Below are 8,479 nucleotides of genomic sequence, written 5' to 3' on the forward strand. Positions count from 1 at the left end.
TAAAGTTAATAATAACAGTGAGGAATAAATACAAATTTGCTTGGTATTTTTAACTTTGCTATCATGTGACATTGGCTAGAAAAAGAGGTGGCAATAAAGAAAAAAATGTACAAACACCTGAGTTTAACTATACTGTTCTATTACAAGCTGGCTATATGACTTTAATGCATGTTTTGACTTAAAATTATTTAAAATTTACACTAGAGTTGCAGAGTTTTTGTATACCTTTCACTCTGATTATGAAATTGATAACACTTTAAAACCATTTGAGAATAGATCTCAGACATAATGGCCATTAGATAGGACTTTCTCCTATCTAATCACAAAACCATCACCTCAGAAAGGTAACACTGATGGATAAATAATATCATCTAATCAAATGGCCCCAAAAGAATTTCACTGATTGGTTCAATAATGTCTTTTATGGGGTCCAGAATCTAATCCAGAATAAAGTGTTCCATTTCTCTGAGGCTTAAATCCTCTAATGGGATGAGAATAGGAAAAACAATACAGGTTGCTGTATTAAGGGAGACAGTCTATAAAAAGTGTTAAGTAGTGAATTATGCACCTGGTACATAGTGAGACCATAACAAACTTAAACTCTTCAGTTTCTTCATAAGCAAAAAAAAAAAAAATTTCATATAACTACATTATTACAAAGTTGACAGGAAAACTAAAAAGTGTACCACCCAAGTTTTTCACCTGAAGAATCTAAAAGGAATTTTATAAATAAATTTTATAAATAAATTGATGTTCCACTGTCCACAGAAAAAAAGTCCAAATTTATTAGACTGAAAAATCGAGGCCTTCTAAGGTCTGAACCCAAATTCTTCTCAATTTTTTCCTTCCTTGCTTATGAGTGACACCTTCCCAAAACATCCCAAAATTACCAATACAAGCATTAGCACAAATCTCTTCATAAAGCACCAAAAATTCATTCACTAAACTAAAAAATTTTGCTCTTTCATACCCTTAATAAAAAGTGTTAAAAATAAGACAAGTAGAGAGCAACAAAGATAAAGCACTAGCAAAAGACTGGCTGAACTAACATACATTCTCATAATGAAGTGCTACCCAGCTATAAAAACAAATGAATACCTACATACTGCTATGAAGTGACCTTGAAAATATAACAAAAACGAAGACAAATAATTACATAGAAAGCTACCTTTCATGTAAGACAAATACAAATGTATACGTATTCATAACATATAGATGTGCTTATAAGTATATATACTGATGTTTCAGGAATGGAAGGATAAATCAAAAATAAAAAGTTACTGATAGGAAGAGGGGTGAGCATGAAAGTCAGACTTTTCTGAATGTTTCTTGGCTTCACAGATTTGAATTTGAGGTTGGAATCATGTGAATGATAAAACAAAATTTACATTAAAAAGAACTCCTAAAAATAAAATAAATTAACCCAGCTATGTATTTCAATGGTAGCATAACCACATAAAGCTATTATAAATAACTTTAAACCACAACAATAATACTATCTATCCCTAGTGGAATATCTTCAGGACAAAAACAAGGGGGAAATAAAATCCAACTATTTTCAGTAAGCATGTAAGTAGTAATGCTGACACTGCTATTCTGAAACTATTATATGTAAAACTGTCATTCAGAAATAAGACTTTTAGCATTTGAAATGCAAATATAAAATCAAAGTAGTTAAATTCTGAAGTCTTAAATTTGAATGAGAAATACCAGAAATAAAATTTTTATTGAAAGTAATTCCTAACTTTATCCACTTAAAAGGTACAACAACAGTAATCAACTCCAAAGCAATGTGTACACCCTGTGCCCATTTTCCACAAAAAAAGAACAAGAGCTCCTTGGAGAAATGGCCGGTTCCAGGCCTGGGGCAGTAACATACAGACAGACCATGGAACATCGTGTTATATATGCCAGGAAGCAAGAAAGCTATCAAAGTCTACTGGAGTGGTATCAAAAGGCCTCCACTAACCAAAACAGGACAATCTGGACATCAAAAAGGATAATATCTGTAAATAACTGACACAAAAATATTTTTAGATTCATGAATTCATTATGATACTAAAAATAAAACCAAGATCTTACTGGTTCCCTTTAATCAATGCTATGGAACCATTCATTATCTTGAAAACTGGTGAAATAAAAAGATCAAGTAATTATCCTAACTTTCCTAAACAATTTGAGAAAAAGCACTTCCTTTAAATAAATTCCACTTAAAAAATACAATTTTGCAATCCTAAATGAAAGAATGAGCATAGGCAGTAATTGTCAATAGCTATTTAAACGCTAAGGTAAAAAGTGAAAAAACTCAAAACTAATATTTAATCATATTAGTAGTATACAATGCTATTCTAAAACATACATATGTGCGTATATAAGATTAATATCTGGAGATCTTTACAGTTAATGAATCAGAAGGACAGTACTTGATCTCACTGAAAACATCACAAAAAGTAGAAAATCAGACAAGAAGAGGATTATGTAGTAAAACAGGAAATGAACGCCACCATCATCCAGGAAGCTTTCTTGCCATTTCTAAGGAAATAAAAAAGGATCCCAAACCAATCAAGTCTTTAGGTCTTCATTAGTACACAGGAAATAGAGAGAGGAACATATTCAATAACACCATAAAGATGAAAACGGCAAAATCCATGCTTTGAGAAATGTTTGGACAATCTATTTTCTAAATAAATTGCAAAGAAGAGGTAGAAAGAATTTATAAATTCAAAAAGAAACTTAACAGATAGAATTAAGTACCATGTGTGGACCTTGTTTGAATTCCCATTTGACTACGCCAACTGTAAAAACAAAATTTTTTGACAATCCCCGGAACCTGAGCACTGATTATACTATAAATTAACATCAATTTGGGTGGTAATAGTGGTATTATGGCTATATAAAAAATCCTTATCTTTTAGAGACACAGACTGAAGCATTTATAGGTGAAATAAAAAAACAAGGATTTGCTTCAAAATAATCGAGGGGGAGAGGGTAGGCATGGGAGCTGAGTCATCCAACTACCTAGTTCTGACCACACAAGATTTCTCCCATAGTAGCAGCTAATATTTATTGAACATTTACTAAATATCAGGATCCTGTGCACGTGTAGTTGAGAAAAGCTTTGGGTAGGCAGGACTAAAACCTGTCTATCAGACACAGAGTCTAAGATTAAAAAAAAAAAAAGAACAATTTATTTATACAGACAAGAACTGGGGTACAGGCCAGATGTAGGAGGGTGTGAGAGTTCACCAGAGACAGGGTGGGGAGCAGAATAGGTGGATCTACTGAGGGGAGCAGCAGGTGAGACAGGAGAGGTCTGCTGCACCATGTGCCGGGGATCGAACTCATGCTGCAGTGGCTGGCAATAGCTTGACAGCGCTGGGACTTTAACTCTAAGCCACCAGGGAGGCCCCAGAGTCCAAGCTTTTAACCACTACAACATATTTCTACCACCAGAACTGCTTTGCCATTCCACTGTGAAACAACTAGGGCAAAAATGTTTCTCCTTATGCTGAATTTAAATCCAGCAATCCTGCAACATCCCCCCAATTTTCCTATATATTATATGTAAACATTATTTCAGCTATACTTTCAGCCAGTATTTATTGAGAGTCTATTATATGACAGGCTCTGGGGAAAGAAGAAACATCATCTGCTCCCAATCTCAATAGAGTAGAGGAGACTAACCAAATAGACGCAATGATCCAATGTAATAATAAATGCCACAGAAGATGCAAGGTGTACTAAGATCCCACACAGGAGGGGTAAATAAATCAGAGGGAAAGGACTTCCAGCAAAACTAAAGCCCAACAAAAGGTCTAACAAAAAGTAGGAAATAAAAAGACAAAGCTCTTGAAAAGGTTTTCCAAACATGTCTACAGCATGAAAGCTAGTATGGAAACTGCAAACATAAATCACAAGCTTCAAAGAGAGATAGGTTCGAATACTGCTTCTGTTAAATTATTGAGTCAAGCTGTGCCTAAATTCTCTATTCTGGCAATTTGCCCCTGGTTTTCTACCTTATAGGATCAGAATTAAAAGAGAAAATGCAGGGGCCTCCCTGGTGGCGCAAGGGATTAAGCACAGCACTATGAAGCTATTCACAGCCACTGCAGCAGGAGTTCAATCCCCAGCTAGGGAGCTACCCACATAGAGCAACAGACCTCTCCATTCTCGCCCGCTGCTCCCCTCAGCAGTATATTTCAGTCAGTCTGCCTGTTCTGTTCCTCACTCTGTCTCTGGTGAATGCTCTCACCACTCGCACTTCTGGTCTGTACTCCAGTTCTTGTCTGCATAAATAAATAAATCTTTTAAAAAAGAGAGAGAAAATGCATATAGGATTTAGGACTGCACCTCTGAGTAGTGGCTCTGCCTACAATGTTTTTATTCTGAGAGATACATTGAAACATTGCTTAAATTCAAGTCACTGCTGAAAGAGATTATTTTAAGATTAAATTTAGTCCCTTTTCAAACTAGTGAACTTCCCATGAAATGTAATTTAGCTGGTAATGAACTGCTGATCACACAGGTCTGAAAAATCTTGTGCTACTTAATATATATGGAAGTTTTACAATTTTAAAGTCAATGTTCTTAAAATGAGTAAAATATTTATTTTTAACCAGTAGTACCTGGCATTCAGTAATGAATAATTTCAAAAAAAAAAAAACTGTCAACTGTAGACTACCCAATTCATAAATTAAACTTGTCAAGGATTACTACCAATATATGAAAAAGTTGATCACATTAAATTCTTAGAGATGAATTACCAATAATGATGATGTCATTATTATTTATTACTCAGATACTAAAACTGATTTCACATATATTAAACCAATTGATGAATGAATTAGAAAAAATCCTAGTAAGTTATTATAAAAGTCTTTTCTAACTGAAAACAAAAGACATCCCTAAGCAACTCAAGAAATTAAAGTTCAGTATTTTTCAACAAAATATCTTAAGGGCATGAATAAACTCAGTAGATATAATTTAAATTAAATCAAGGAATTCAACTTACCCCAGTAGTCTAAATGAATAAATAAAACCCAGTTCCCCCACAAAAAGTACATTCTTCTTATCTGACTTACCTTGATAAACAGTATAGGATTTGCTTCCAGAAGAAAAAAAAAAGGCATTTTAAAGCTGTGATTTTTCTTTTTCCATATCAATTTACCATCTGAAAATTAAATCATTTTAATTCATATTCACTAATATTCCTCAAAGCACGACACTTTGGAAAGTAAATCATTTCCAACACAGAAGGTTATATGATGTTAAAGCAGAGTAGAAACACCAGTATCTAAAGAAAAAAGCTAAAGTTGTAGTTTTGACCAAGTTCTAAGTTATACTTGCAAATCTGGGCAGGTCATTAAACTTCTCTGAGCCTAAGTATCTGCATCTATTTAGTGAAGGAATTGGACCCAATGATGGTGGTTGTGTAGAGGTTAGTGTACCTCTTAAAAGGAGCGTCAGGGTTTGACCTTCCAATGGCGAGATTAACCGGTATTTGCTATCTTACCAAAAAGTTTGTACTATGAAATCAGGCCTGAATCCTAGCTTGGTCAGTTACTAATAATATGATCTTAGCACTCTCCCTAAATTTAAATTTCTTATCTGAAAAATGGGAATAATAACCATACCTATGCCGTAAGATTGCCATTGAGAATTGTGTGAGGCAATACACATAAGGGATCTAGCAGCATATCTGCCGCTTACTATTAAAATTATTACCAGTTATAACAATTTCTATTTTCTAATATTGCCAAACATTTTCTTCACACTGCATTACTACAAACATCACTATCGGGAACAAAAATCAACAGGTTTTTTTTTTGTTGTTGTTGAAATGTATTATTAAAAATCAAAATCTTGGGCCTCCCCTGGTGGCGCAGCGGTTGAGTGCTGGGCTGCGAAGCTGCCCGCAGCCTCTGCAGCGCCGGTTTGATCCCCGGCCACTGGCGAGGGTCCCATATGGCACAACAGACCTCTCCTACCGCCCACTGCACCCCTCAGCAGTGTATTTCATCAGTCTGCAGTTCTGTGCTTCTGACTGTACCCAGTGTTTGTATAAATAAATAAATAAATCTTTTAAAAAAAATCAAATTCTTCTTGTTCCTAATGTTTCACTACTTACATGAAATTTGTTTCACCTTTATTATTATAGTAACAGAAAATTAAATATTTCAAAACAAGTCAAAAGAAAAGGTTTAAGGATTATTTAATGTATTATTTTCCTCTCTCAACTTCTTGGCAGACTGTTGGGAGATGGAGAGTAGGGAGGAAGGTCCAGATGCTTTTTAAATTCCAAATAATCTCTTAATTTAGGATGAATTATGGAAGAAACAGTTTCTGTCATTAAAAATTACATCACTTCTTTGTCTATAATGAATTAAAGTGTCACAAATTCCATCGGTCAATTCACTTCTTAAAAAGTCTTCAACATTTAATATACACATTCAATATATTTTACTGATCTTTAATTGTATTATTTTTTTATTGAATTAGTTTAGGTTTATAACAATGTATATGATTTAGGGATACAGTCATACTTGTTCATATATATGTTAGTATACCACACCCCAAAGCACCCATAAACTTCTACTATATTTTATACATATAGTGTATATAAATGGATTTAATAAATTTTGAAACAAGCATCTTTATTCTAGTTGGACTAGAAGGGCCCTTGTCAGTTTCAACTCCTCAGGGCAAATTCTGGTACTAAGTTCTAAGAAGACAGGTACGAAAAGAGTCAAAAGAGATGGCATATAGCCTATTATGAGTCAAAAATGGAGGGCTCTGGGGAGCGAAAGAAAGAAAAGCATAGGTTAGTTTTTAAGTGCTGTATAAGTGTCCAATAGATGGGCAAGGTAAGGAAGGAAAGGACAGTCCCCTGACTAAAGAGTTTGGTACTAATAATACCAATAAAGCAAAGGGTGACAGAAAATCAGGCTGAAGAAGCAGACATTTGACAGATCATTAAAAGCTTCATTCAGCATGGAAAATGTTGCTTGGCATTTATGCTAAAGAGGTGGTCAGATCCACATTTTAGAAAGTGCAAATGTACTGTGATGTCACTAGAAAAATAACTCCTAAGACAATGAAAACTAACTATAGAGAAGAGACAGGGGCAACTGGTTAAGCGATTACTGCATCAGACTAGGCAAGGATTATGATGTTCTGATCTAATGACAATCTCATGAATGGGGAGGCATTTAATACACAAACATTCTAAAAAAATCTTCATTTATATTTATATATACACGTATATTACATCATCACAATCTAAGTGTGACATACATTATTCTCATTACTGTTCACAGCACCCCTTTGAAATGTTTATCTCTTTTACAGATATAGAGGGTCTCAGATTAACTTCATCAAGGTCAAACAGTCCATTGAATACAGAGCTAGGATTCAAACACTGGTTATATGACTCCAATACCTAACTTCACTACATCTAAGAATCAGTAAAAGGTAAAACTGAGGATGAAGGGTAGGACTCAGATAAAAATTACATTAAGACAGAGGATCCCTAAGGCAAGTCGCAATCAACCAACAATAAATGAACAATATAAACAGCAGAATAACTGTTAAATCTCTGAAACCCTGTATGATGGGGTTTAAAATATTTTTTCAACACCTTATAGGACTTGGAAAAAATAACAAATAAAAATGAAAGTGTGATTTCAAAAAAATGGTGTATTAAAAAAATGTGGATATTTGATATTAAGGAATTAGTGTTAATTTTTTAAGTGTATAATAGTGTTGTAGCTAACTACCCTTATCTCTTAGGAATCCTTATTTTAGAAATAAACTAAAATATTTAAGATGAAATTACACAATGCCTGGAATTTGCTCAAAATCATATAGAAAAGGGTAAAGTAGAAGGGGCTGAGCACTGTTGATAGCTACTGTGGCCAGATAATGGGAACTTTGAAATTCTTTATACCTTTCCATATACATTTTTCATTTTAAATTTCCATCATTAGAAAGCATGAGACTTATTCAAATATATACAAAGGAGATATAAAAAATAAAAACTTACACATACATAAAATTATTTTCTCGTTAAATTTTGCTATAATTTTAAAGTTGGTTTTCCAAAAACAAAAGCAAATTCACATTTATATTAAGATGCTTTCTATGTGCATAAGAATTGAATAACCCAAGGAAATATTAGTCAGATGATCAATCAAGCTGCACAATCTTCCCACTCTCATTAAAATAGACTTCAAATTAATTTCCATTTATCAATTCTATAGTCTGACATAATTAGAGAGGTTAGTTATTGCAGATTCTTAAAGGATTTTCAGAAAATGCTCAGAACTTACTGGGTTACTACTGCTACATTTAATTACAAATCCTTGGAAGAGAAATTTAAAAAAAATAGTTTTCCAAGTTTCTTTTTCTTAATAGTGGAAGCCTCCTTGTTTTCTCTATGCAAAAATAAGTCAACTAGGCATTTAACAGACACTTACATATA

This window comes from Talpa europaea (genome assembly GCF_964194135.1).
Source record: "Talpa europaea genome assembly, chromosome: 15".
NCBI classification, from domain to species: Eukaryota; Metazoa; Chordata; class Mammalia; order Eulipotyphla; family Talpidae; genus Talpa; species Talpa europaea.